The sequence below is a fragment of the Mytilus californianus genome, unplaced genomic scaffold, assembly GCF_021869535.1.
Source record: "Mytilus californianus isolate M0D057914Y unplaced genomic scaffold, xbMytCali1.0.p SCAF_66, whole genome shotgun sequence".
In the NCBI taxonomy this organism is placed as follows: Eukaryota; Metazoa; Mollusca; class Bivalvia; order Mytilida; family Mytilidae; genus Mytilus; species Mytilus californianus.
This window is the reverse complement of record NW_026262719.1, coordinates 322,541-343,609: the sequence shown is the minus strand read 5'-3', so window position 1 is coordinate 343,609 and position 21,069 is coordinate 322,541. Positions and strand designations below refer to the sequence as shown.

The following is a 21,069-nucleotide window of genomic DNA, read 5'->3' as shown; positions in this document are numbered from 1 at the left end:
GAAAATGTTTGTCTTTGCAAGACTACACGATAATCAATGTTCAGATGTTGAGAAAGGATGATGCGGTCCACCTCTGTTTACCTCGCATTGTTGATTTCTCACTGTTTATAAATTGCTACCGGGGTTTTCTGTATAGTAAAAGCAGTAGGGTTTCTTTCTGTAAGACAAGTCTGAATACATTTGTCATTTGTAGTCTTTGAAAATGATGTTCGTAAAGTTTGCGACGGCGCGATTAGATGCAAAGGAAGCTGTGTTGAAGTAGAATGTGAATATTTATGAAATGAAAGATAATTGAAGGGAAGAAATAAAACGCATGTTTTAATGTCAACCAGATATCATTTATTGCTTAAATTCAAACAAAACTGTTCGAATAGTTAATATCAATTATTTGACATTTAATATTCTGTATTTGAAAACAATACACCAATTCAAAATCGAAATAATATTTGTCATAGAATATACTATAGATTATGATTTACTGGTTTACCTTTTTCTATATTTATAACAGTTTATTCTATGAAAATACAGTAAGTCTACTTATTGATAAATGATGGAAGTATAGAAACTACTTAAAATGTATCAATGTAATAACCAGAAAGAGGTAAAGAGGTGTGGGTTGTGTTCAGCCGCCCACGATGAAGCTCATAACACTATCACTAAGTCTCGCCTCTCTCTCTCTCACGAGGCGAGACAAAAAAAAAAATAGAATTTATAGTAATACATCCAGAAAATAGTAATTCATGCAAACTGAGTGCTTCTTTTACACTTTACATAAAAATAATAGCAAAAATACTGCAAACGTGTCCATGGTGTTTCAAATACTACATCTACCGGTATAATGTCCTCTGCACACAAAACATCTGAGATATTTCAAAGTTTCATAATGGCATCTTTACTGGATATCCAAAGGTAAAAGCAGAGGCTCTCAAACCTTTGATCAAAATGAACTGAAAAAAGTTATCCATATTGTATTATTCATCAATAGGTCCTCTGCACATCGGACACCTTTCATCATTTATGAAAAGGTGTTGTGCACAAACAAAACAGAGTGTGTGAATACATGGTGACAAAATTGTATCCACCTCTCGGTCTGCACAAACGACACATGTTTTTAAAGTACATGTATTAGGCAACTGCATCTGTAGCTAATAAAACAAGTAGAAGATCAGAGATATGTCCGACCTGACTTGTGATCATTTTATCTGTTTCATCTTGGTTCTGAAGTTACTTAATACTCATTAAGTACAGGTCCACCTTAGGATCATGCAATGATAATAATAATAAGTCCATGTTTTCAGATCCACCTGAAATTTTGCACACATGCCCCGTATGGTGTAAAAGTAAAAATTTAACATTTTGCATATACTTTATTGTTGTTGCCATGGTAACAGTTCATAAAAAAATAACAATAATCAACTCATTTTAGATTACTAAAGATCCAATATAGCAATATTTGAAGATGCAATTCTGAAAATGTGTGTTACAGTAGAGGTCTGTTATGTTTATTCATAGTTTATGACACTATGTATCACTGATTACCCGATATATTTTTAGTTAAAAACTTTAGCTTATATCTGAGAATTTTGCTTGGAAACCATGGCAATTTGTGTAATAAAAGGATTTTCATATTTTGTCAAATTTTCTATTTTTTTATCGAGGTAAAAGTAAACTTTCAAAAACAGCTTTTTAAATAATGATTGTGTGATGTTATACATATGGAATTGGTAAACTCAAAAAAATAAAATGGGGACCAGCAAATGATGGTTGACATGGTAACGGAAATAAAATATTTTCCATATTTAATGAATGTGCTAAAATAACCCAAAAAAACATAGTTAAGTCTCAAACTTCACTTTCCATAAAAACCTTATCAACATTTTGTTTTTATAGATGTATGTATAGGCAACATAAAAAAAAGATACAAGGACTAGCAAAATGATGGTTGCCATGGAATCAAGTGTTTTTTTCTTTCCTTATTTGTTGAATTTGAGAAAATCGCAAAATTTTTTTTATTTAAAAGTCTTTTTACATTACTTTCCAAATAAAAGTTTAAAAAAAATGTGTTTAGTATGAAAGTGTGTTTAGTAAAATTTAAATACAAAAGTAAACATTGGGACCAACAAATGAGTATTGCTATGGAAACAGCCATTTATTCTTTTAATGTTTGACGAATTTGGGAAATCACAAAAAAAAAATTATAAGTGCAAAATGTTAATTTTCATAAATACACTTTGCTTCACATTTTTTGCAATTAAATAGTTGGGTATGATTTAAAAATTGAATCAAATGGGGGCCAGCAAATGATGGTTGCCATGGAAATAGCCTTTTACTTTTGAATAATTGACAAATTTAGGAAAATCACATAAAATATATATTTTCAAATGTAGAACTTATTTTTGTTTTATATCACAACATTAATGTTTTGTTTAAAAAAAAAGGTCAGCTGATAACCATCCAAAGTAGAAATATGGGGACCATACAATGATGATTGCCATGGAAACTGTGATTTTATACTTTGCATAAATTTGAGAAAATCCTGCTTAATGATTTTTTTTTTGTTCAATCATTAATGAAAGTGAAATAGTGAAATAATAATTCGCTGTTAGCAGCCAGTATGGTTCAGTTGTCAAAATAAGCGAAGAAACATTGATAATGTATTATTCACTTGCAAGTGAAAAGTTCGATTTCACTAAATCCGTAATCATGTGAACTTCAATTTAACCCCTTAGCTAGAGATGGATAACGCATGAATTGTGTGTGTATAGTTATTTAAAGGAACAGAATGTCAACATTGAAAGTGAAAAATAGATAAATCATTTAATTGACTAATTCGATCCACAAAACATCATTCTTATACAGGTAAAAACGATGATTAAGATATATTTTTATACGACCGCAAACAAATTTTTGTGGTCGTATATTGGTATGACGTTGGCGTCGTCGTCGTCGTCGTCTGGTGTCGTCCGAAGACACATTGGTTTTCGCACTCTAACTTTAGTTTAAGTGAATGGATCTCTATGAAATTTTACCACAAGGTTCAAAACCACAAAAGGAAGGTTGGGATTGATTTTTGGGGTTATGGTACTAACAGTAAAGGAATTAGGGGCCAAAAATAAGCATTTTTCTAGTTTCCAGACAATAACTTTTGTTCAAGTGAATGGATCTCTCTGAAATTGTACTGCATGGTACCATACCACAAAGGGAAGGCTGGGGTTGATGATGGGGGTAATTGCCTCAATATTTTAGGAATTAGGGGCAAAAAAGGGGCAAAAAACAAGCATTTTTCTAGTTTCAGGACAATAACTTGTGTGTAAGTGTATGGATCTTTCTGAAATTGTACTACAAGGTTCCATATCACAAAGGGAAAGCTGGGTTTGAGTTTGGGGGTAATTGCCCTAAACGTTTAGGAATTTGGGGCCAAAAAAAAACACATTTTTCTAGTTTCCAGACAATAACTTGTGTTCAAGTGTATGGATCTCTCTGAAATTGTACTGCAAGGTACCATACCACAAAGGGAAGGCTGGGATTGAGTTTGGGGGTGATGAATCATAAGGGGGTTCAAAAAATTTGGGGGGGGGATTTTTTTTTTTTCCTTTTTTTTCTTTTTTTCCTTTTTCTTTTCTTTTGAAATTTTCCATTTTAAGTTGGTTATTTCTGATTTATATTTAAAAGCAAATAATAATGATATGGTAGGAGATACAAACCAAACAGGATGTGTAAATTATTATATAATAAGTATTGTGCAATAGCAAGAAATTTTCAATTGCACAGTATTGCACAATAGCAAGAAATCTTCAATTGCACAGTATTGCGCAATAGCAAGAAATCTTCAATTGCACAGTATTGCGCAATAGCAAGAAATATCCAATAGCACAATATTGCGCAATAGCCAGAAATTGTCAATTGTACAGTATTGCGCAATAGCAAGAAATATTTAATTGCACAGTATTGTGCAAAAGAACATACTTTGTATAAATTGCTTATTTCTTGACCAATTTCAATGGGGTTTTATTCTTGAATTCTTGGGGTACTTTAATATGCTGAATCTAACTGTGTATTTAGATTTTGGATTTTGGGCCCCGTTTTTAAATTGGTCCACATTGAGGTCCAAAGGGTCCAAAATTAAACTTTGTTTGATTTCATCAAAAATTGAATTATTGGGGTTCTTTGATATGCCGAATCTAACGGTGTATTTAGATTCTTAATTTTTGGTTCCGTTTTCAAATTGGTCTACATTAAGGTCCAAAGGGTCCAAAATTAAACTTAGTTTGATTTTAACAAAAATTGAGTTCTTAGGGTTCTTTGATATGCTGAGTCTAAACATGTATTTAGATTTTTGATTATGGGCCCAGTTTTCAAGTTGGTCCAAATCGGGGTCCAAAATTAAACTTTGTTTGATTTCAACAAAAATTGAACATATGGGGTTCTTTGATATGCTGAATTTAACCATGTATTTAGATTTTTGATTTTTGGGCCCCGTTATCAACTTTGTCCACATTGAGGTCAAAAGGGTCCAAAATTAAACTTTGTTTGATTTCATCAAAAATTGAATTCTTGGGGTTCTTTGATATGCTGAATCTAACCATGTATTTAGATTTTGGATATTGGACCATAATAGGTGAATGTCCAATTTAAAATTTTTAAGTTCTTAGACCACATTCATTCTGTGTTAGAAACCTATGCTGTGTCAAATATTTAATCACAATCCAAATGCAAAGCTGTATCAAGCTTGAATGTTGTGTCCATACTTGCTCCAACTGTTCAGGGTTCGACCTCTGCGGTCGTATCAAGCTGCGCCCTGCGGAGCATTTTATTAATCTATAATATGAAATTAAACAGACCTAGAAAAATCCAATTGCACGAGTTCGCTTTATCTATTTATATCTTTAGTTATGTTTATATTTCTTATATGGTCATCGGAGGTCAACTCGATAGTTAATTAGATGGCGTCTAGCCTAAAATACACACGAAACGAAGCTACATTTTGAGCCCATGCCCTGTAAATTGTTTATTTTAGACTTTTTATAATTTGGATAAATGTTTTACATTGTTATAAATCAAATATTAGAATTTGAGTCAAATCGGTGAACACGAATTTGACAGCTAGTGCCTCTTTAAAGGAAAAATGTCATGTTTTCTAAAAATATATTCTGATGTGTATGGCGTCAATGATTTTTTTTGCTATCAAACAAAAATATACAAGATTTTTGTTGTTGATAGTTTTCAAATTTTCATGTTCTTATTACTTGGTAGGATTGACACAAAAGTAGTAAAAGACATTTATCACATAGCCTTCAATTCACAACTCAAAATTCATAACTGTATCACATATCGTGAAGAGCTCTAGATTTAACTTAAAAGATTCATTTTTAGGTCAAATGGTTCTTGCAATTTTACTTTTTCTATAAATATCATAACTCCAAAATGAAGGATTTCATTACAGAACCAAATAAAATATATCCTATTTCAATTTCAATTTCATTAAAGTGAAAAAATAATGCAATTCGGACAAAGAAAACCGACCGCACATTTGAAGAAGACAAATATATCTAATGTTAAAAACCACTTCGAGTTTATCAGAATACAGGTGCGATGATCTGTAATAAACCTTTCCCTTCTGATCCAGATGATTGTGTTTCATGCTGAAAACGACTAATATCTACTGTAGAACATTCCTTTTTGGTTCATTGATGTAGAGAAATTGAACATTTAACCAAGATTGTATTCGGATGTAAGCGCCAAACAGCTAAATAAAAATAGTTTTGTTCTCCCATTTTGATTGGATGTTAAGCAGAGGTCATTTTATAGTGGAAGCGAACAGACAGTTGTTGGACAGTTTTTGTATGTTTTCAATCACACGAGGAATAGACTTTTTAATTGTGAAGTTATGTAAATGGACTTTTTAAACCAATAGTATGCCTTTTTAAATTAAAAGTGCTGTACATTACGTGTAATAATAGGTGGTGGGTACTTATATTTACATAATAGTTATTGAAAAGCTGGTCATTATCGTGATATATGGACTGCCCACAGGACAGTGGTATTTACTGAGACAGCGATAATGACTGAGTCGTATGGGCAGTCCATATATCACGATAACGACCAGTTTTTCAATAACTATTATGTAAATATACTAAAAGTATTTTTTCCAAGTGGTTTGTTCTCAAACCATGTCTCCTCTTCTGTATGGTAATTCGGTCGCGGACGCTGAAAAAGTTCATCACAATTTTATCCTCATCAGATTTGCTCTTAATGCTTTGGTTTCAGAGATATGAGCCAAAAACTGCATTTTACCCTATGTACTATTTTTTAGCCATGGCAGCCATCTTGGTTCGCGGGCGGGGTCATCTGACACATTTTTTAAACAAAATACCCTAATGATGATTGTGGACAAGTTTGGTTAAATTTGTCTTAGTAGTTTCAGAGGAGAAGATTTTTGTAAAAGATTACAAAAATTTACGAAAAATGGTTAAAAATTGACTATAAAGGGCAATAACTCCTTAAGGGGTCAAATGACCATTTTGGTCAAGTTGACTTATTTGTAGATCTTACTTTGCTGAACATTATTGCTGTTTCCAGTTTATCTCTATCTATGATAATATTCAAGATAATAACCAAAAACGGCAAAATTTCCTTAAAATTACCAATTCAGTGGCAGCAACCCAACAACGGGTTGTCTGATTCATCTGAAAATTTCAGGGCAGATAGATCTTGACCTGATAAACAATTTAACCCATGTCAGATTTGCTCTAAATGCTTTGGTTTCAGAGATATAAGCCAAAATCTACATTTTACCCCTATGTTCTATTTTTAGCCATGGCGGCCATCTTGGTTGGTTGGCCGGGTCACCGGACACATTTTTTAAACTAGATACCCCAATGATGATTGTGGCCAAGTTTGGTCAAATTTGGCCCAGTAGTTTCAGAGGAGAAGATTTTTGTAAAAGTTTACGGACGACGGACGACAGACGCCAAGTGATGAGAAAAGCTCACTTGACCTTTCAGGTCAGGTGAGCTAAAAACGGCAAAATTTCCTTAAAATTACCAATTCAGGGGCAGCAACCCAACAACGGGTTGCCTGATTGGTCTGAAAATTTCAGGGCAGATAGATCTTGACCTAATGAACAATTTTATCCTCATCAGTTTCGCTCTAAATGCTTTGGTTTCAGAGATATGAGCCAAAAACTGCATTTTACCCTATGTACTATTTTTTAGCCATGTCAGCCATCTTGTTCGCGGGCGGGGTCATCGGACACATTTTTTAAACTAGATACCCTAATGATGATTGTGGACAAGTTTGGTTAAATTTGTCTTAGTAGTTTCAGAGGAGAAGATTTTTGTAAAAGATTACAAAAATTTACGAAAAATTGTTAAAAATTGACTATAAAGGGCAATAACTCCTTAAGGGGTCAAATGACCATTTTGGTCAAGTTGACTTATTTGTAGATCTTACTTTGCTGAACATTATTGCTGTTTACAGTTTATCTCTATCTATAATAATATTCAAGATAATAACCAAAAACGGCAAAATTTCCTTAAAATTACCAATTCAGGGGCAGCAACCCAACAACGGGTTGTCCGATTCATCTGAGAATTTCAGGGCAGATAGATCTTGACCTGATAAACAATTTTACCCCATGTCAGATTTGCTCTAAATGCTTTGGTTTCAGAGATATGAGCCAAAATCTACATGTTACCCCTATGTTCTATTTTTAGCCATGGCGGCCATCTTGGTTGGTTGGCCGGGTCACCGGACACATTTTTTAAACTAGATACCCTAATGATGATTGTGGACAAGTTTGGTTAAATTTGTCTTAGTAGTTTCAGAGGAGAAGATTTTTGTAAAAGATTACAAAAATTTACGAAAAATGGTTAAAAATTGACTGTAAAGGGCAATAACTCCTTAAGGGGTCAACTGACCATTTTGGTCAAGGTGACTTTTTTGTAGATCTTACTTTGCTGAACATTATTGCTGTTTACAGTTTATCTGTATCTATAATAATATTCAAGATAATAACCAAAAACGGCAAAATTTCCTTAAAATTACCAATTCAGGGGCAGCAACCCAACAACGGGTTGCCTGATTGGTCTGAAAATTTCAGGGCAGATAGATCTTGACCTAATGAACAATTTTATCCTCATCAGATTTGCTCTTAATGCTTTGGTTTCAGAGATATGAGCCAAAAACTGCATTTTACCCTATGTACTATTTTTTAGCCATGGCGGCCATCTTGGTTCGCGGGCGGGGTCATCTGACACATTTTTTAAACAAAATACCCTAATGATGATTGTGGACAAGTTTGGTTAAATTTGTCTTAGTAGTTTCAGAGGAGAAGATTTTTGTAAAAGATTACAAAAATTTACGAAAAATGGTTAAAAATTGACTATAAAGGGCAATAACTCCTTAAGGGGTCAAATGACCATTTTGGTCAAGTTGACTTATTTGTAGATCTTACTTTGCTGAACATTATTGCTGTTTCCAGTTTATCTCTATCTATGATAATATTCAAGATAATAACCAAAAACGGCAAAATTTCCTTAAAATTACCAATTCAGTGGCAGCAACCCAACAACGGGTTGTCTGATTCATCTGAAAATTTCAGGGCAGATAGATCTTGACCTGATAAACAATTTAACCCATGTCAGATTTGCTCTAAATGCTTTGGTTTCAGAGATATAAGCCAAAATCTACATTTTACCCCTATGTTCTATTTTTAGCCATGGCGGCCATCTTGGTTGGTTGGCCGGGTCACCGGACACATTTTTTAAACTAGATACCCCAATGATGATTGTGGCCAAGTTTGGTCAAATTTGGCCCAGTAGTTTCAGAGGAGAAGATTTTTGTAAAAGTTTACGGACGACGGACGACAGACGCCAAGTGATGAGAAAAGCTCACTTGACCTTTCAGGTCAGGTGAGCTAAAAACGGCAAAATTTCCTTAAAATTACCAATGTAGGGGCAGCAACCCAACAACGGGTTGCCTGATTGGTCTGAAAATTTCAGGGCAGATAGATCTTGACCTAATGAACAATTTTATCCTCATCAGGTTCGCTCTAAATGCTTTGGTTTCAGAGATATGAGCCAAAAACTGCATTTTACCCTATGTACTATTTTTTAGCCATGTCAGCCATCTTGTTCGCGGGCGGGGTCATCGGACACATTTTTTAAACTAGATACCCTAATGATGATTGTGGACAAGTTTGGTTAAATTTGTCTTAGTAGTTTCAGAGGAGAAGATTTTTGTAAAAGATTACAAAAATTTACGAAAAATTGTTAAAAATTGACTATAAAGGGCAATAACTCCTTAAGGGGTCAAATGACCATTTTGGTCAAGTTGACTTATTTGTAGATCTTACTTTGCTGAACATTATTGCTGTTTACAGTTTATCTCTATCTATAATAATATTCAAGATAATAACCAAAAACGGCAAAATTTCCTTAAAATTACCAATTCAGGGGCAGCAACCCAACAACGGGTTGTCCGATTCATCTGAGAATTTCAGGGCAGATAGATCTTGACCTGATAAACAATTTTACCCCATGTCAGATTTGCTCTAAATGCTTTGGTTTCAGAGATATGAGCCAAAATCTACATGTTACCCCTATGTTCTATTTTTAGCCATGGCGGCCATCTTGGTTGGTTGGCCGGGTCACCGGACACATTTTTTAAACTAGATACCCTAATGATGATTGTGGACAAGTTTGGTTAAATTTGTCTTAGTAGTTTCAGAGGAGAAGATTTTTGTAAAAGATTACAAAAATTTACGAAAAATGGTTAAAAATTGACTATAAAGGGCAATAACTCCTTAAGGGGTCAACTGACCATTTTGGTCAAGGTGACTTTTTTGTAGATCTTACTTTGCTGAACATTATTGCTGTTTACAGTTTATCTCTATCTATAATAATATTCAAGATAATAACCAAAAACGGCAAAATTTCCTTAAAATTACCAATTCAGGGGCAGCAACCCAACAACGGGTTGCCTGATTGGTCTGAAAATTTCAGGGCAGATAGATCTTGACCTAATGAACAATTTTATCCTCATCAGATTTGCTCTTAATGCTTTGGTTTCAGAGATATGAGCCAAAAACTGCATTTTACCCTATGTACTATTTTTTAGCCATGGCAGCCATCTTGGTTCGCGGGCGGGGTCATCTGACACATTTTTTAAACAAAATACCCTAATGATGATTGTGGACAAGTTTGGTTAAATTTGTCTTAGTAGTTTCAGAGGAGAAGATTTTTGTAAAAGATTACAAAAATTTACGAAAAATGGTTAAAAATTGACTATAAAGGGCAATAACTCCTTAAGGGGTCAAATGACCATTTTGGTCAAGTTGACTTATTTGTAGATCTTACTTTGCTGAACATTATTGCTGTTTCCAGTTTATCTCTATCTATGATAATATTCAAGATAATAACCAAAAACGGCAAAATTTCCTTAAAATTACCAATTCAGTGGCAGCAACCCAACAACGGGTTGTCTGATTCATCTGAAAATTTCAGGGCAGATAGATCTTGACCTGATAAACAATTTAACCCATGTCAGATTTGCTCTAAATGCTTTGGTTTCAGAGATATAAGCCAAAATCTACATTTTACCCCTATGTTCTATTTTTAGCCATGGCGGCCATCTTGGTTGGTTGGCCGGGTCACCGGACACATTTTTTAAACTAGATACCCCAATGATGATTGTGGCCAAGTTTGGTCAAATTTGGCCCAGTAGTTTCAGAGGAGAAGATTTTTGTAAAAGTTTACGGACGACGGACGACAGACGCCAAGTGATGAGAAAAGCTCACTTGACCTTTCAGGTCAGGTGAGCTAAAAACGGCAAAATTTCCTTAAAATTACCAATTCAGGGGCAGCAACCCAACAACGGGTTGCCTGATTGGTCTGAAAATTTCAGGGCAGATAGATCTTGACCTAATGAACAATTTTATCCTCATCAGTTTCGCTCTAAATGCTTTGGTTTCAGAGATATGAGCCAAAAACTGCATTTTACCCTATGTACTATTTTTTAGCCATGTCAGCCATCTTGTTCGCGGGCGGGGTCATCGGACACATTTTTTAAACTAGATACCCTAATGATGATTGTGGACAAGTTTGGTTAAATTTGTCTTAGTAGTTTCAGAGGAGAAGATTTTTGTAAAAGATTACAAAAATTTACGAAAAATTGTTAAAAATTGACTATAAAGGGCAATAACTCCTTAAGGGGTCAAATGACCATTTTGGTCAAGTTGACTTATTTGTAGATCTTACTTTGCTGAACATTATTGCTGTTTACAGTTTATCTCTATCTATAATAATATTCAAGATAATAACCAAAAACGGCAAAATTTCCTTAAAATTACCAATTCAGGGGCAGCAACCCAACAACGGGTTGTCCGATTCATCTGAGAATTTCAGGGCAGATAGATCTTGACCTGATAAACAATTTTACCCCATGTCAGATTTGCTCTAAATGCTTTGGTTTCAGAGATATGAGCCAAAATCTACATGTTACCCCTATGTTCTATTTTTAGCCATGGCGGCCATCTTGGTTGGTTGGCCGGGTCACCGGACACATTTTTTAAACTAGATACCCTAATGATGATTGTGGACAAGTTTGGTTAAATTTGTCTTAGTAGTTTCAGAGGAGAAGATTTTTGTAAAAGATTACAAAAATTTACGAAAAATGGTTAAAAATTGACTGTAAAGGGCAATAACTCCTTAAGGGGTCAACTGACCATTTTGGTCAAGGTGACTTTTTTGTAGATCTTACTTTGCTGAACATTATTGCTGTTTACAGTTTATCTCTATCTATAATAATATTCAAGATAATAACCAAAAACGGCAAAATTTCCTTAAAATTACCAATTCAGGGGCAGCAACCCAACAACGGGTTGCCTGATTGGTCTGAAAATTTCAGGGCAGATAGATCTTGACCTAATGAACAATTTTATCCTCATCAGATTTGCTCTTAATGCTTTGGTTTCAGAGATATGAGCCAAAAACTGCATTTTACCCTATGTACTATTTTTTAGCCATGGCGGCCATCTTGGTTCGCGGGCGGGGTCATCTGACACATTTTTTAAACAAAATACCCTAATGATGATTGTGGACAAGTTTGGTTAAATTTGTCTTAGTAGTTTCAGAGGAGAAGATTTTTGTAAAAGATTACAAAAATTTACGAAAAATGGTTAAAAATTGACTATAAAGGGCAATAACTCCTTAAGGGGTCAAATGACCATTTTGGTCAAGTTGACTTATTTGTAGATCTTACTTTGCTGAACATTATTGCTGTTTCCAGTTTATCTCTATCTATGATAATATTCAAGATAATAACCAAAAACGGCAAAATTTCCTTAAAATTACCAATTCAGTGGCAGCAACCCAACAACGGGTTGTCTGATTCATCTGAAAATTTCAGGGCAGATAGATCTTGACCTGATAAACAATTTAACCCATGTCAGATTTGCTCTAAATGCTTTGGTTTCAGAGATATAAGCCAAAATCTACATTTTACCCCTATGTTCTATTTTTAGCCATGGCGGCCATCTTGGTTGGTTGGCCGGGTCACCGGACACATTTTTTAAACTAGATACCCCAATGATGATTGTGGCCAAGTTTGGTCAAATTTGGCCCAGTAGTTTCAGAGGAGAAGATTTTTGTAAAAGTTTACGGACGACGGACGACAGACGCCAAGTGATGAGAAAAGCTCACTTGACCTTTCAGGTCAGGTGAGCTAAAAACGGCAAAATTTCCTTAAAATTACCAATGTAGGGGCAGCAACCCAACAACGGGTTGCCTGATTGGTCTGAAAATTTCAGGGCAGATAGATCTTGACCTAATGAACAATTTTATCCTCATCAGGTTCGCTCTAAATGCTTTGGTTTCAGAGATATGAGCTTAAAACTGCATTTTACCCTATGTACTATTTTTTAGCCATGTCAGCCATCTTGTTCGCGGGCGGGGTCATCGGACACATTTTTTAAACTAGATACCCTAATGATGATTGTGGACAAGTTTGGTTAAATTTGTCTTAGTAGTTTCAGAGGAGAAGATTTTTGTAAAAGATTACAAAAATTTACGAAAAATTGTTAAAAATTGACTATAAAGGGCAATAACTCCTTAAGGGGTCAAATGACCATTTTGGTCAAGTTGACTTATTTGTAGATCTTACTTTGCTGAACATTATTGCTGTTTACAGTTTATCTCTATCTATAATAATATTCAAGATAATAACCAAAAACGGCAAAATTTCCTTAAAATTACCAATTCAGGGGCAGCAACCCAACAACGGGTTGTCCGATTCATCTGAGAATTTCAGGGCAGATAGATCTTGACCTGATAAACAATTTTACACCACGTCAGATTTGCTCTAAATGCTTTGGTTTCAGAGATATGAGCCAAAATCTACATGTTACCCCTATGTTCTATTTTTAGCCATGGCGGCCATCTTGGTTGGTTGGCCGGGTCACCGGACACATTTTTTAAACTAGATACCCTAATGATGATTGTGGACAAGTTTGGTTAAATTTGTCTTAGTAGTTTCAGAGGAGAAGATTTTTGTAAAAGATTACAAAAATTTACGAAAAATGGTTAAAAATTGACTGTAAAGGGCAATAACTCCTTAAGGGGTCAACTGACCATTTTGGTCAAGGTGACTTTTTTGTAGATCTTACTTTGCTGAACATTATTGCTGTTTACAGTTTATCTCTATCTATAATAATATTCAAGATAATAACCAAAAACGGCAAAATTTCCTTAAAATTACCAATTCAGGGGCAGCAACCCAACAACGGGTTGCCTGATTGGTCTGAAAATTTCAGGGCAGATAGATCTTGACCTAATGAACAATTTTATCCTCATCAGATTTGCTCTTAATGCTTTGGTTTCAGAGATATGAGCCAAAAACTGCATTTTACCCTATGTACTATTTTTTAGCCATGGCGGCCATCTTGGTTCGCGGGCGGGGTCATCTGACACATTTTTTAAACAAAATACCCTAATGATGATTGTGGACAAGTTTGGTTAAATTTGTCTTAGTAGTTTCAGAGGAGAAGATTTTTGTAAAAGATTACAAAAATTTACGAAAAATGGTTAAAAATTGACTATAAAGGGCAATAACTCCTTAAGGGGTCAAATGACCATTTTGGTCAAGTTGACTTATTTGTAGATCTTACTTTGCTGAACATTATTGCTGTTTCCAGTTTATCTCTATCTATGATAATATTCAAGATAATAACCAAAAACGGCAAAATTTCCTTAAAATTACCAATTCAGTGGCAGCAACCCAACAACGGGTTGTCTGATTCATCTGAAAATTTCAGGGCAGATAGATCTTGACCTGATAAACAATTTAACCCATGTCAGATTTGCTCTAAATGCTTTGGTTTCAGAGATATAAGCCAAAATCTACATTTTACCCCTATGTTCTATTTTTAGCCATGGCGGCCATCTTGGTTGGTTGGCCGGGTCACCGGACACATTTTTTAAACTAGATACCCCAATGATGATTGTGGCCAAGTTTGGTCAAATTTGGCCCAGTAGTTTCAGAGGAGAAGATTTTTGTAAAAGTTTACGGACGACGGACGACAGACGCCAAGTGATGAGAAAAGCTCACTTGACCTTTCAGGTCAGGTGAGCTAAAAACGGCAAAATTTCCTTAAAATTACCAATTCAGGGGCAGCAACCCAACAACGGGTTGCCTGATTGGTCTGAAAATTTCAGGGCAGATAGATCTTGACCTAATGAACAATTTTATCCTCATCAGGTTCGCTCTAAATGCTTTGGTTTCAGAGATATGAGCCAAAAACTGCATTTTACCCTATGTACTATTTTTTAGCCATGTCAGCCATTTTGTTCGCGGGCGGGGTCATCGGACACATTTTTTAAACTAGATACCCTAATGATGATTGTGGACAAGTTTGGTTAAATTTGTCTTAGTAGTTTCAGAGGAGAAGATTTTTGTAAAAGATTACAAAAATTTACGAAAAATTGTTAAAAATTGACTGTAAAGGGCAATAACTCCTTAAGGGGTCAAATGACCATTTTGGTCAAGTTGACTTATTTGTAGATCTTACTTTGCTGAACATTATTGCTGTTTACAGTTTATCTCTATCTATAATAATATTCAAGATAATAACCAAAAACGGCAAAATTTCCTTAAAATTACCAATTCAGGGGCAGCAACCCAACAACGGGTTGTCCGATTCATCTGAGAATTTCAGGGTAGATAGATCTTGACCTGATAAACAATTTTACCCCATGTCAGATTCGCTCTAAATGCTTTGGTTTCAGAGATATGAGCCAAAATCTACATGTTACCCCTATGTTCTATTTTTAGCCATGGCGGCCATCTTGGTTGGTTGGCCGGGTCACCGGACACATTTTTTAAACTAGATACCCTAATGATGATTGTGGACAAGTTTGGTTAAATTTGTCTTAGTAGTTTCAGAGGAGAAGATTTTTGTAAAAGATTACAAAAATTTACGAAAAATGGTTAAAAATTGACTATAAAGGGCAATAACTCCTTAAGGGGTCAACTGACCATTTTGGTCAAGGTGACTTTTTTGTAGATCTTACTTTGCTGAACATTATTGCTGTTTACAGTTTATCTCTATCTATAATAATGTTCAAGATAATAACCAAAAACTGCAAAATTTCCTTAAAATTACCAATTCAGGGGCAGCAACCCAACAACGGGTTGCCTGATTGGTCTGAAAATTTCAGGGCAGATAGATCTTGACCTAATGAACAATTTTATCCTCATCAGATTTGCTCTTAATGCTTTGGTTTCAGAGATATGAGCCAAAAACTGCATTTTACCCTATGTACTATTTTTTAGCCATGGCGGCCATCTTGGTTCGAGGGCGGGGTCATCTGACACATTTTTTAAACAAAATACCCTAATGATGATTGTGGACAAGTTTGGTTAAATTTGTCTTAGTAGTTTCAGAGGAGAAGATTTTTGTAAAAGATTACAAAAATTTACGAAAAATGGTTAAAAATTGACTATAAAGGGCAATAACTCCTTAAGGGGTCAAATGACCATTTTGGTCAAGTTGACTTATTTGTAGATCTTACTTTGCTGAACATTATTGCTGTTTCCAGTTTATCTCTATCTATGATAATATTCAAGATAATAACCAAAAACGGCAAAATTTCCTTAAAATTACCAATTCAGTGGCAGCAACCCAACAACGGGTTGTCTGATTCATCTGAAAATTTCAGGGCAGATAGATCTTGACCTGATAAACAATTTAACCCATGTCAGATTTGCTCTAAATGCTTTGGTTTCAGAGATATAAGCCAAAATCTACATTTTACCCCTATGTTCTATTTTTAGCCATGGCGGCCATCTTGGTTGGTTGGCCGGGTCACCGGACACATTTTTTAAACTAGATACCCCAATGATGATTGTGGCCAAGTTTGGTCAAATTTGGCCCAGTTGTTTCAGAGGAGAAGATTTTTGTAAAAGTTTACGGACGACGGACGACAGACGCCAAGTGATGAGAAAAGCTCACTTGACCTTTCAGGTCAGGTGAGCTAAAAACGGCAAAATTTCCTTAAAATTACCAATGTAGGGGCAGCAACCCAACAACGGGTTGCCTGATTGGTCTGAAAATTTCAGGGCAGATAGATCTTGACCTAATGAACAATTTTATCCTCATCAGGTTCGCTCTAAATGCTTTGGTTTCAGAGATATGAGCCAAAAACTGCATTTTACCCTATGTACTATTTTTTAGCCATGTCAGCCATCTTGTTCGCGGGCGGGGTCATCGGACACATTTTTTAAACTAGATACCCTAATGATGATTGTGGACAAGTTTGGTTAAATTTGTCTTAGTAGTTTCAGAGGAGAAGATTTTTGTAAAAGATTACAAAAATTTACGAAAAATTGTTAAAAATTGACTATAAAGGGCAATAACTCCTTAAGGGGTCAAATGACCATTTTGGTCAAGTTGACTTATTTGTAGATCTTACTTTGCTGAACATTATTGCTGTTTACAGTTTATCTCTATCTATAATAATATTCAAGATAATAACCAAAAACGGCAAAATTTCCTTAAAATTACCAATTCAGGGGCAGCAACCCAACAACGGGTTGTCCGATTCATCTGAGAATTTCAGGGCAGATAGATCTTGACCTGATAAACAATTTTACACCACGTCAGATTTGCTCTAAATGCTTTGGTTTCAGAGATATGAGCCAAAATCTACATGTTACCCCTATGTTCTATTTTTAGCCATGGCGGCCATCTTGGTTGGTTGGCCGGGTCACCGGACACATTTTTTAAACTAGATACCCTAATGATGATTGTGGACAAGTTTGGTTAAATTTGTCTTAGTAGTTTCAGAGGAGAAGATTTTTGTAAAAGATTACAAAAATTTACGAAAAATGGTTAAAAATTGACTATAAAGGGCAATAACTCCTTAAGGGGTCAACTGACCATTTTGGTCAAGGTGACTTTTTTGTAGATCTTACTTTGCTGAACATTATTGCTGTTTACAGTTTATCTCTATCTATAATAATATTCAAGATAATAACCAAAAACGGCAAAATTTCCTTAAAATTACCAATTCAGGGGCAGCAACCCAACAACGGGTTGTCCGATTCATCTGAAAATTTCAGGGCAGATAGATCTTGACCTGATAAACAATTTTACCCCGTGTCAGATTTGCTCTAAATGCTTTGGTTTCAGAAATATGAGCCAAAATCTACATTTTACCCCTATGTTCTATTTTAAGCCATGGCGGCCATCTTGGTTGGTTGGCCGGGTCACCGGACACATTTTTTAAACTAGATACCCTAATGATGATTGTGGACAAGTTTGGTTAAATTTGTCTTAGTAGTTTCAGAGGAGAAGATTTTTGTAAAAGATTACAAAAATTTACGAAAAATGGTTAAAAATTGACTATAAAGGGCAATAACTCCTTAAGGGGTGAACTGACCATTTTGGTCAAGGTGACTTTTTTGTAGATCTTACTTTGCTGAACATTATTGCTGTTTACAGTTTATCTCTATCTATAATAATATTCAAGATAATAACCAAAAACGGCAAAATTTCCTTAAAATTACCAATTCAGGGGCAGCAACCCAACAACGGGTTGTCCGATTCATGTGAAAATTTCAGGGCAGATAGATCTTGACCTGATAAACAATTTTACCCCGTGTCAGATTTGCTCTAAATGCTTTGGTTTCAGAGATATAAGCCAAAATCTACATTTTACCCCTATGTTCTATTTTTAGCAATGGCGACCATCTTGGTAGGTTGGCGGGGTCATCGGACACATTTTTTAAACTAGATACTTGAATGATGATTGTGTTTAAGTTTGGGTGCATTTGGCCCAGTAGTTTCAGAGGAGAAGATTTTTGTAAAAGTTTACGGACGACGGACGACGGACGCAAAGTGATGAGAAAAAGCTCACTTGACCTTTGAGGTCAGGTGAGCTAAAAAGGTATGACCATTTCTTTTAAAGCAGCAGTATGAAAATCTTTGCAAAGTGTTTACCATTACAACACTATCACAATAATTAGTGTCATAGACGAACATGTGAAATTAAACTTGGGTTATTACACCATCTGCTGAAGCACCAAGAAAATAATGTTTCACTTATCTTTAACCCTGATAATATACACTCAAAATTTAAATGACTTTTTCTTAATCCATATATTGAATGTTGGCATCTCTGGTTGTTGCTTCATTTTCTTATCCCAGTTTAATGGCTTGTTTCTTACTTAGATCATACGAGTTGTATCCTGCAAGTCTCATGATCACTTTATTTGGATTTGTAGTTGTTCTTAATGTAAAAACCGAATTTTTTTTTTGAAGCTTTAATACGACACCTTTTCTATGCTCACACCAAAGACTACTTACTTATTATGAATATATTTGCAGCTTGAGATATTGAACAATGATAGTTCTTGTAAAGCTGATCAGATTTGTCGATTAACTCCTGTTCAGTTAGTTCTTTAATATTCACATTTTAGTAACTTTTAAGAGATCCTTGAAATTTTTTCCTCTTTTGCATGTTTAACATTGACTGATGTTTCTCTGGTTACTTCATCATTCATTGGAGGAATAAGAGAAAAGACTGAAGCATTAGGACACACCTTAGAGAAAGATTCTAGCATATTATATAAAAAACCAGCTTTTCCTAGAAATGAACACCTAATTAGGTTTATCAGTATTGCTTTTTTTCTTATAAAGTTTTAAATTTCAGGATTTGCAGATTATATGAAAATTTAAATCGTCGTGTTCTGTACTGTCAGTTACGAAAAACGCTTGCAATAACAGTAGCTAAACAGTAGATTAGAATGCTTAAATCTTCGAACGTTATGATAAAAAGCCACAAAAATAAAATGAACATTAAAAGTAAACAATTGGCTACAATTTAAAGGTGATTTCTTGCCATGACAACTGCAGATCACATTGAATGGAAACGTATGCAACCTACAGAAATGGTTTTAATGTGTTGGTATCTGGTATTCGCCAGAAACATATTTATCCGAGCACGCACACCTTAGATTCATCAAGCAATGAATTTTGTCGTCGCGAGTAAATACGGATTTCACTGTTTCCATCTTATAAACAAACTGGAACAACTTGAATCACATTGCAGTTAGATCTTCATTTATAAAAATTTATTGATTAACAGGACTTAAGCTCCTCTCCCGTTCACTTTTGACCTATTGTGAGAAGTTAAACTGGAACAGGTCAGTCATTTTCTGGCATTGCACGGGAAAACTGGTGGATATCCATTTTTGTTTAACAATCCGGCTGCAGAGCATTGCCTCCTTTGGCACAATTGTACACAGTGCTTAATGTAGTAGGACGATTTTGATCGGCTAGGAATTCTATTTTTTAGCACGTGGATATCCAAGAAGTCGGATTGTTTTTCGATTTCTTTTCATTGCGTATAAGTAGGGGTAAAGGGAAAATGAAAAAGACCGGAGGTTGTAACATTGAATAAGGATCACAATTACGGAATAAGAAATAATAGGCAAAGCAGTAAAATAACTCTTACAAAAACTGTTACAAAATATCCGACTAACAGACTTAAGTATTACAGACATATAACAAACACAGGGTAAAACAGGGATGATAAAAAAAACCATAGCAAGGGGGGGGGGGGGGCAATAATAAACACAGCCAGCGTGGATGAGTATTTATACATCCCAACAAAATTCTATTTAATTAACAAATAAATAACAAAGACATAATAAACATGTGAAAGCTCTCTCGCAAGAAAACAACTCATAACTACAGTCGTAGCAATCGTTGGACTTGTCTCAACTGTTATGCTTACACTACTGGACGGATCACTGAAAATTAGTCGAACCATTTTGTCCTGTGCACTTTATATGTCGGTATTAGCAAGTGATTATTTTGTTGTATCCTTATTACTCAACTTTCTAGACAGTTTTAATTTTAGCATAGATATCTTCGGATTCATGAGACGTTGTGAACTGTTCTCACCCCAAGTCGCATATAAATATATCTGTGTGGTTGTCTGTTTCACTTTAAACTGTCAAAGGACAATTTCTATGGCTTTTGTAGCATATATCTCAGAATTAAATCTATTTGAATTGTCTCTGCAGGACAAAAGGAGGCATTTCACATGAGAATCATAGATGTTTTGAAAAATAATAGTATATATGTCAAGATCCAAATTATTGTTATGATTCATTTCTATTTAAGGAATTTGACTTTGCTCCTAGGGTCCACACTTAATAGTGACATGTACATTGATTTGAAATGTGCTACAGAGACCTATAAAGTTCAACACTGTCGATAAATGATAAAACATATAACATGATAATTACTTATATAATTGGTTCAAAATAATGACAATTGTATGTAAGGGTGGGTTTGTCAAATCAATCCATGACCTAGTAACATTGCATATGACCAATCGCTAGTAAGAACATTCTTCGACATTTCAATCATGTGTGTAATATGAGGATATGTGGAACGTGTCAAATATGCAACAACTCGACCTAAGAGCGGAAAACAGCCGAAGGTCACCAATTGGGCTTCAACACAGCGGGAATATCACGCGGGCTTCACAAATATGTGTACTA

General features: G+C 34.9%; 2 long non-coding RNA genes across 2 annotated transcripts; one reads left to right on the top strand and one right to left on the bottom strand.

Moving 5' to 3' along the window:
- Positions 1–7,810: 7,810 nt before the first annotated feature.
- On the top strand, positions 7,811–17,161 carry LOC127707356 (uncharacterized). The gene is made up of 4 exons (XR_007984796.1): positions 7,811–7,932; positions 9,334–9,835; positions 11,237–11,738; positions 16,946–17,161. It is a non-coding gene; the product is annotated as an uncharacterized LOC127707356 (long non-coding RNA).
- On the bottom strand, positions 7,923–14,831 carry LOC127707355 (uncharacterized). Its single transcript, XR_007984795.1, has 3 exons — positions 13,460–14,831; positions 11,557–12,057; positions 7,923–8,251 (listed from the first exon to the last, which is right to left on the bottom strand). It is a non-coding gene; the product is annotated as an uncharacterized LOC127707355 (long non-coding RNA).
- Positions 17,162–21,069: the final 3,908 nt, after the last annotated feature.